The sequence below is a fragment of the Panthera uncia genome, chromosome D2 (genome assembly GCF_023721935.1).
Source record: "Panthera uncia isolate 11264 chromosome D2, Puncia_PCG_1.0, whole genome shotgun sequence".
Classification (NCBI taxonomy): Eukaryota; Metazoa; Chordata; class Mammalia; order Carnivora; family Felidae; genus Panthera; species Panthera uncia.
The window spans coordinates 49,531,134-49,541,462 of NC_064818.1; positions in this window are offsets into that span (position 1 = coordinate 49,531,134).

Here is a 10,329-nt window from a genome sequence, read left to right on the forward strand (position 1 = left end):
GCCGCCGCCGCCGCCGCCGCCGCCGCCCGCGCCCTTCGGGCTCCCGGGACGGGTTTCCCCGGCTGTGTCGGGCCGCCGCCTCTCCCGCGCCTCCCAGCTGGGCGGGGGGCGGTGCTCCACGCGCCTCCCGGGATCCCGAGCCGGTTCGCTCGCCCGCAGATCCTGCCGTGCGGCTGGAGGCGCAGACCCCCTCCGACAGACCCGAGCCTCCTCACTGTATGAACGACACTCGGATGGGGGAGGACTCGGGGGCCAGAGGACGTTCGGACTCATTGCAAAATGAAGAACCTGGAGAGGATTTTTTTTTTCTTAATTAAAAAACCTTTTTTCGAGCACTACACCAAGCAACAAATAGATACTTCCGTTTCCTATTTTGACCACTTATGGGAAAAAGCGAAGATGGAAAAGGAGAAGCAGCCAAAAGGGTGGGGGGTGGGAGATCTGAAGAAAGAAAACAGGGAGAGGGTGAGATGCCTTCAGGTCTTGGTACCCGGGTGGAGCTGGGGGCTGGGGGCTGGGCTCTGGGGAAGGGACCTCCATGGGCTTCAACCCATTCTGACTAACCCCCCAGCGTCTAGAAGCAGGCCTCTCGGGCTCTGAAAATAATCCCTGGCTGCTTTTATATTCAGACTTCAAAGCCTAATATATTGAAATGAGGGTTAATTTATCCCATGGTATTCTGGAAATGTTGCACATAAGCGAAGAAATGACCGGTTACAATGCCCTGCAGAAGAATCCTGGAGGTGTATGTTGACTTAATGCCTATTGCCTAAAATCCCCTTGGTATTCAAACCCTGTAAGAGTGGCTGATTTCTATCATTTGTGAGACTTACTCCACTCCATTTTGTTTAAAGGTTTTATTGGAAGCAAGCAGTGATTCCTTTAGTTTAAGACTCTGGAAACAATCCAATCTGTTTTCTTTTCTAGTTAGGCCCTAGCAGATTATAAATAGGAAGAAAAGGAACAGAAACCTCAAAATGTATTGATCTGAGAGCTAATACTCTCCTTCTTCAAGGTGGGTAGTAGCCCTATTTTTCCAGATAAAGAAATACAGTTGCCTTGTAATTGCCAAATTACAGCTGGTAATAGGCTTCAAACCTAGGTTTACCTGATTACTATGTCCAATTTCTTCTCTCTACCCATTCAAAAACAGATTTTTTTTTTAAGTAAAAAAAAAAAAAAAATCCCTAAATGGTGGGCCAATGTTCACCATGAAAAGGTCAGGGGCTCTCCTCTGCATGAGATAAGCAGGTCAATACCTTGAGTCAGAGGAAGAGTGGAAGAGACTGCATGTAGGCTACAAAACATTTAATGGTTAAGGAAATGGATGAGGAAATTTCTTCAGTCTGATGTGAGTATTAAACATAATTTCAGACAAAAGGAAACTAGTTTGCAGCTGGAAGCCATCAAAGACACCATTTGTTTATCCTTCAAGACAGAGAGGGAAAGAGAGGTTGGGAGAAGTTTAATGACTTGTCCAAGATCACACATGACTACATTGAAATGGTTTAATTTTTTGGTTTTCAGTTTAGAATTGTGTCAAGGGCCTCTTAAACATTTCTTTAAGGTGGTAATTTCACAAGCTACTTCTGACTTTCCTCATTTTGATTTTTTAACTCACTTTAACTTTTTTTGACTTTCCTCGTATTTTTTTTTTTTTCCCTGAGTAATCAGAGCAACTTACATTCTGTCTTGGCTCTTTTAAGTAATATTCCACGTTACATAATTATACAAAGAATTTGTATAGTTTTATTATTTAAATCTACAGTCGATATAATTTGCCACCCACATTCCTGCCAGCTCTTACCCAGCCCGCTTACAATCCATAGCAGCTTCTGATGTTTTTTACGTTTGTTTTTTAAGTGTAGGACATATAAATGCACCAAATACTCAGTAAAATACTACTTTCAAATTTACTTCCTCTTCCATTTTCCATATAGCATCAGGTCCAAACTCCCCTTTTTATAGAGCAGTCACCTCTATTATATTATCCTTGGTGATGGCTGAGTGTATTTTCTTAGAGTGGCTAAGTTTTTAATTTATAAGCTGTCACAATGCATAAACATAGTTATTGAAAATCTCAGCTTCTGCAGCATTACCTTGCTTATGTTGAGTTTAAATTTCATCCATCACTATTCCAAAATCCTGACAGAACTATCTGGAATTCCTTGTTTCCCTCTAACCTTGACTAACAAATCATCCTCTCTTCATAAAAATGCTAAAAATCTCATGTATACGTTTCCATAATCTCCTCATAAAGAAAAGCTAAAGATACAGCTTCACAAAATATTCATAAAATACCTAAGCATCCACCTAAAAAAGGGTTTTGCCCCTTGTTTCCTCGCGTTTTAAAATCCATCTCAAGGTGTTGCTTCCCTCCCCCTCCCCCTGCCTACCCACTCTTTGGCAGTTATACTCAAGACAGTAAGAGAAGCGTTGGCATTTAAATCAAATCATGTCTTTAGTCTTCATCCGTTTTATTTCTCTCATTTAAAAAATAACTCTGCTGCTTTAAAAAGTACCAAACCTTGTCTAGACTCTCATTTCCTATAACAGCAGTCTCATAAAATTGTCAACGAGAGCACTTGAGACTATAGCTTTCTGATGCTTCCAACTGGTAATCTCCTTCTTTCAGAACCGCTCACGGGTAGCAGAGAAGAGCAGCTGAGTCCTACAACAGGCATTACCATCTTTTTATAAGCTCTTCTTCCCTCTAGGACACATCTAGCTCATCTACATGCACATGCTTACTCATATCTACACAGACGCACACGTACCCAACCATAGGATATAAGCTTGGGAGAGTCTTTTGCCCTAAAACCGGCATACTCTGACAATGTAGATTTACTTTAAGAAACACAAGTAAGATAAACCTTTCTATGCCATAGGACCCATTGGCAACTCATTAATCGATTAAGCGTATTAACGTCATGCTGACTGGAGTTCCAGTAACGTCCAATGCCCGACACAGCTGACTTCCTACAGCTACTCTTTTACTTCCCTGAAGTTTTTCAGCTACTCACTTTTACACCCCATTGCCTCACCCAACTAAATGATTTGCCTGGGTGTCCCTTGATCCCAGAATTGGATGAGAAAAGACTAGGAAAACCAGAATGCTTGGGCAAATGTAGTGCTAAGATTAGTACATATAAATATCCAAATAATACCCTGTGGCTACCAGCTGGGCTGGTGAGCAGTGGCACAGAGAGAGAAGACAGAACACACATCCTCATTCAAGGACTCAAGTCTGTCAACAGACATCGGGGAGGCTCAGTTGGGATACAAGCAGCTAGTTTAGGACCAGAAATTCCCCTTTCTCTGTGACAACCCCCTTTACCATAGCTGTAGTGTCATCCTTTCTAGACTCTTGAAGCATTTTTTTCCTATTTTTATTACAGCACCTACCTTTGCAGTATGCTTTATATTTTACATGACTATCTTCCCATTAGACTGCGAACTCCCCAAGGCAAGGGTATTTTATTTCTGCCACATGCTAGGTGTTCAATAAACATTTGTCAAATAAACTGAGGGTAGAATAATGCCTATAGCCAAGTCATTCATGATTTAAAATAATTCCTCAGCTTAAAAGTGAATTGTGGGCTTTGTTTTATTTTAGATACATGCGTCCTTCAATGATGCCACCTTTGTCTGTATTATCCCTTAATGCTGAATACTAAAATGAACTTTATTTCTTTGGTTCCTTCCATTTAGAAATTTTTCATTCTCTTCACAAAATAAATGTAACTTTAAAAAATTGTCGTCAAAAAAAAAAAGATAAATAGAAAATCAAAGAACAGACAGATCCAAGAACACTTGTTTATTTTTAAATTGCTCAATTTTTTCATACTAGGACCATTTTGAAATATAAGCAGTACATGCCCACCCCCTAGTGGGAAATCTGTTCCTCAATACAGATTTCACAAAGAGAAAACCTCCATGGAAAGCCTCTGTCAGGGAACAAATTCAACAATGTTGTCTTTCATGGGCTGAACCTGAAGGTCTAACTAAAAAATGGGAGCGCCTGGGTGGCTCAATCAGTTTAGCGTCCACTCTTGATTTCGGCTCAGGTCATGATCTCGCAGTTGGTGAGATCGAGCCCCTCGTCAGGCTCTGTGCTGGCAGCATGGAAACTGCTTGGGATTCTCTCTCCCTCTCTCTACCCATCCCCAGCTCGTGCACACACACACACACACTCTCTCTCTCTCTCTCAAAATAAATATTGAAAAATATACAAAAGAAGAAAAATGAAGTTCTTTAATCTAAAGCAGTTTAAAGAAAAACCCATAAAAGCATCATTCACTCTGGTTGAGTCAACATTTATTAAGTGTCTAATACTCCAAGTTGTAGTACTATATGAAAAGCCTCATAATATAGGTCTGAACTGAAGATGTGGGAGTCCGTAGGAAATAGGCGCTGGATCTGACTGGGAAAACCAAAGAATTCACAGAGACAACATTGCAGTTCAAGTACAAATTTCATCAGTAGACTGGAGGAAAGGGGACAAGGTTCCACAAGTATGTGGGACACTTTTCTAATAATTATGTTTAGATTCTAATATATTTAAATTTAGAATTAAGATAACTAACTGAATATCATCAGCACTTCTAATGTACATGTAATATTTTTAACTTTACTTAAAATTTAGCCTTTAGGCTAAATATATAAACTTATTTAACACATATTAGATATTATATATAGGATGATGATATACATATATGTATGTATATAAGGGTACGTGTGGTAATATATGTAATATGTATATAAGTGAGTAACTATAAATGTAACTACTATAAATGCAGAGTGATAGGGCCACCTGGGTGGCTCAGTCAGTTAAGCACCCGACTTTGGCTCAGGTCATAATCTCGTGGTTGGTGGGTTCAAGCCCCGCGTTGGGCTCTGTGCTGACAGATCGGAGCCTGGAGTCTGCTTCAGATTCTGTGTCTCCCTCTCTCTCTCTGCCTCTCCCCTACTCGCACTCTGCCTCTCTCTCTCTCTCTCTCTCAAAAGTAAATAAACATTAAAAAATTTTAAAAAAAAAGTGTGGAGTGATACAGGTGTGCTGCATTGTCAACCCAAATAACAAAAGCAGTGTTACTGCAATGACATGATTTTTTGAAATTAGTAACAGCTCTTATAGTTCTCTTGCAGTTCCAACAACTCCTAATTCCAAGCAAAGTAAAGTACAGTCTTCCCTCTGTTTACTCAATAGTTACATTCCTGGAATCTTCTGTGCATATAAAAATTGTGAAAAAAATTGCTGTGCATTTATATATAAAACCTATTTAGATTCTAGATGGAAAAAAAATGCTAAACAAGCTTTACCCATGCCAGGCGAGGAACAAGTGTTCATAGTACGAGACTTTCTCATACACTGCAGGGTAGTTAGCGTCCCTGGACCCTTCCTGCTAAAGCTAGTATCAGCCATCCCATTTCTCAATTATTGTGACAATAATAAGCCTAAAAAAAACACACACACAAATTTTCAAGTGACCCCAGGTTTGGCTAGGAGATGGAAGAGAGGACATGAACCCTTGTGGAACACTGATTTCAAGAAGGGCTCATCAAACATTTTCTGTAAAATATCACATATGTATTTTAAGTTTTCTAGGCCAAGATGCCAGATTGAGGCTGTAATATGGGTCCTTAAATAGCAAAACTTCCTTGTGTAATTTTCATTCCTACTAATGATATTAATTGAAAAGGACAAGTTAAGTGGTATTATCATAAAGTTTAAATGTTTGCATCAGAGTACTTTTTTTGGATCATAGTCTCGATGCTACAGTATGAGGTTAGCCCATGATTTTCATACCAGGAAACCAGTTTCTATGCAGAAAATGACCTAGATTATTCCCAGCCAGATGAGTTTACCAAAAGCACAATTTTGCTATAAGTGAAAAAATCAGTTTACATGCTTTTTAATTGTCTTTTAAAAATTATTTATTTCTTTATTTTGAGAGGGGGAGGAGAGAGAGAAAAGGAGAGAGAGAATCCCAAGCAGGCTCCATGCTAACAGCATGGAGCCTGATGCAGGGCTCAATCTCACGAACCATGAGAACATGACGTGAGCCAAAATCAAGAGTCAGATGCTTAACCTACTGAGTCACCCAGGTGCCCCTATATGCTTTTTTTAAAAGGAGAAAGGTGGGGGCAGGGAATCAGAATATTTAAAGGAGATAGAACTAAATCTGGTCCAGTCTTCACTGATGAGTCAGGAGAGATTTTCCTTGATAACATTAATAAGTAGATGTCTTTCTGCAATTCAAGATTTTCTCAGTGTCCACTACATCCATTTACAGCTATTTGGAGCACGAACTATGTGTGGGCCATGGTTAACTACCATAGCCATTATTTGTACAGTATTTAAGTTTAGAGCTCAAAATAGTTTCTAGTCAATGGTACAATAAATTGGCTAAAATTCTATGTCTTGAGAAAATCTTGTGACATTGTGCTTATGTTTCATAAGTCTGATGTTAAAAATGACCCCTGCAGGAATCCCATCTGTAGTCATGGTTACCAATTCTGACAAATCTACTTAAAAATTCTCAAAATTCTTCTCCAAACATAAAAATAAGCCACTTCCTAATGATGTGCCTTTTTGGGGGCACCATTTCCAGAAGATATTTAGTCATATCGAAATTTTCAACAACACAAATAGCCTTTATATATCTACTTGATTATCAACTGCAATAGAAAATGCCCCAAATAACTTGATTTAAAATTTTTTTTAATGTTTATTTATTTTTGAGGAGAGGGAGAACAAGCAGGGGAGGGGCAGAGAGAGAGGGAGACACAATCCAAAGCAGGCTCCAGGCTCTGAACTGTCAGCACAGAGCTCGATGCAGGGCTTGAACTCAGGAACCGTGAGATCATGACCTGAGCCGACGTTGGACACTTAACTGACTGAGCCAACCAGGCACCCCCCAAATAACTTGATTTTTAAATGTAATTTATCCTGCAAGTTCCAAGCTGTATTTCCAATATACTGAGCAATAGAATTTATAGTTATTATGTTTGCAAATGCTAATTTCTGTTCAGGACCTGTTCTTTTGTTTTCAATAAATATTCTTTGTAAACTTGCCTTTGGTTAAAAAGTTGTTGCCAGGGAAATTTTTGTTTTCACTTAATATGCAACAATTTCAAGGCAGCATCACTGTGATGATTAATTTTATCTGTCAATTTGACTGGGCCACGGGATATGTGGGCAAACATTATTATGGGTATGTATGAGGGTTTTTGTTTTTTTTTTTCCCTGAATGAGATTAGCATTTGAATCAGATGGCTGAGTAAAGCAGAATTAACCTTCCTAACATAGAGGGGCTTCATCCTCTATTGGAGGCCTGAATAGAAAGTTCTGATCCTTCTTCATATAAGGGAGGATTCCTCCTGCCTGACTGCCTTCAAGCTGGGACAATGTTTTTGTTTGTTTGTTTGTTTGTTTGTTTGTTTTTCTGTCATTGGACTCAAGCTAAAATATCAGTTCTTTCTTGGCCTTGAGCTTGCCAGCCTTCAGACTGAACTACATCATCAGCTCTCCTGGGTCTCCAGCTTGCCACCCGCCACTGTGGGGACTTGTCAGCCTCCATAATCCCATGAGCCAATTCCTCATGTGATATGTGGATACACACACTTTTTTGGTTCTGTTTCTTTAGAGACCTTGACTAATACAATCACTTATTTTACTTGTATTAAAAAACCAATCCTGGGGCGCCTGGGTGGCTCAGTCGGTTGAGCGTCCGACTTTGGCTCAGGTCATGATCTCACTGTCCGTGGGTTCGAGCCCCGCGTCGGGCTCTGTGCTGACAGCTCAGAGCCCGGAGCCTGTTTCAGATTCTGTGTCTCCCTCTCTCTCTGACCCACCCCCGTTCATGCTGTGTCTCTCTCTGTCTCAAAAATAAATAAAAAACATTTAAAAAAAATTAAAAAAAAAACCAATCCTGTTGAAATTTCAAGTCCTTTTTCCATTCATTAAGTTTATCATTACACATCTTTTCCAAATACCAGTTCTTCCTTCACTTTCTTTCCTAATGTCTTCTTAAGTTGTATTTTTTTTTTTTTTTTTTGGTCACAGGTATACATTGCATCTTTTTCTTTGTTTTTTTTTTAATTTGTTTTTAATGTTTATTTTTGAGAGAGAGAGAGAGAGATAGAGACAGAGATAGAGCATGAGTGGGGGAGGAGCAGAGAGAGAGGGAGACACAGAATCCCAAGCAGGCTACAGGCTCAGAGCTGTCAGCACAGAGCCCGATGCGGGGCTCGAACCCATGAACTGCGAGATCATGACCTGAGCTGAAGTCAGACGCTCAACCGACTAAGCCACCCAGGCGCCCCTACATTGCATCTTAAAGACATAAGAATATTCTTTATTTTTCACAATGCTAATTTTTATAATATACCAGCCTTCTCCATCCGGTTTTCATTTCCAAACTTTTGATAGAAGTACATATATAAAAATTTTTTTTCTCTTTCATTTCACTTGCACATTAAAATAAATAAATAAAAAACTAACTAACATTGCAAACAGAGATAGACTACCTCAGCTCAGAAGATGGACCAATTCTGAAGATATCAGGTCAGTAATGGGGTTTTCTATGGGAAGACAAGAAGATGAGAGGGAATTATTGATACAGCCTTCCTGGATTGGTGATGTCTTATGGAGTCCCATTAGACTTCGAGGTTTAGCAGTTACCTCCTCTAGTATGCCTTATCAAAATTTCTGTGAAAAGTTGGGCAGATTGCTCACTGCACAGACTTACCAGCCATGTGGTGAATGGGGGCAAATACAAGTCTACCTAGAGGAAGGACTGCATAGGAGCTCCTGTAAGTGCTCCATCATTGGGAACAAGAAAGGGGGTTCTTTGGGGGTTGCTGGTGTATCATACCAGTGCACTAGATGCACAGTTCAGTGAATTTCTGGCCATGTATTTAGATAACCGAATACATCCGACAGCTATGGCTATAATGACGTGGGTATGAAGGAGAACAAGAGCTCATGGGTTCATTGATTAAATCTGCAAATTTTGACCGAGCACCGCCTACTTTGTGCCAGTTCTGGATATACCCCAGACCTCTGCATCTTGTTACTTCTCAATTCCATGTATCAAAATCTAAATCAAGCATTCCCTTCTCCAGGAAACTGTCCTTCATCTCCTCCAAATCCCCCAAACTCCCCCTTACCCTGCCAGATGCTCCTGATACACCTGTACAAATCATGTTATAGTACTGCTTTCTTCCCCTGCTGCCCACCTCAGCCATAAGCTGTCAGAGGACAGGGGCCCAGTGGAGTGTTTCTTGGCTCACCCAGGAAAGAGGAACAAATGAAAAGAGAGAGTCAAAGGCTAGTGAACACACACTGACTTTTAGGGACCAGCTTGAGAAAGACAGGTCTTTGGAGAGACTGAGAAGGGCTCAAAAGTTGCTTTGGATGTCAAAAGCCATCCCCTCTTTTTAAACTCCCCAAAGAAAAGGAAATGATTTAAGAGCCATCCATCTCCAGATATAATAGCAATAACAATATCTCCCTCATTGGCTGGTTATGAGTATTAATCAGATAATGGATACAAAGTGGAAGTGGATAAAATTGGATAAGTCAGATAATGGACACAAAGTACATAAATTATGCAGTACTATTATTTTCCAGGCAGAAATTTTCAGGGTCTTCTTCAAATTCCAGATCCTTGCTGCCTCAGCTTCCCCTGCAGGCCAACGTCTGACCCTTCTTCCCTATTCTTCTCCCCTATCTTTGCCTCTTCCCACTCCTCCGGCTCCTCTTCCACCTCCTTCCTCCCCTTCCCTCTCACTCCCTACTTCCTCTTTCCTCTCCCCTCTGACCCACCTTTCTTTTCTTCCTTCCCCTTCTCTTCTCTCGCTCCCTCCTTCCCACCATCCAACTCTCTTCACTGCTTGCTCTGCCCAGCTGACTGTATGCGAAGTGAAAACTGAACCAAACTGCCCGTATCTACGTGTAGTTCTATCTATCACTATTACCTGAGCCATAGATTTCTCAGATGTAAAGTGCAGATGTTGCTAAAACAAAACAAAACAAAACAACCAGTACTTAATTCACAGTTGCTTTGAAAATTGAATAAGATATATAAGTAAGACTTACCAAACTGGCTGACCAAATTAGCTGGCCCTCTGTAAAGGGTTCAGTGATTGTTATCTATTCATTTTCTTTCTCCCCTCCCCTTCTGTTCCTCTTCACCTAGGCCCAGGATGAAGGTGAAAAAGTCTAAATGGTACAGTTCACAATAAGAACACCATGAGTTTCAAAGAAGCCCTCTTTAGCCTAATGCTGGCATCAGAGAATCTTATTTCTAACCAATCTAGATT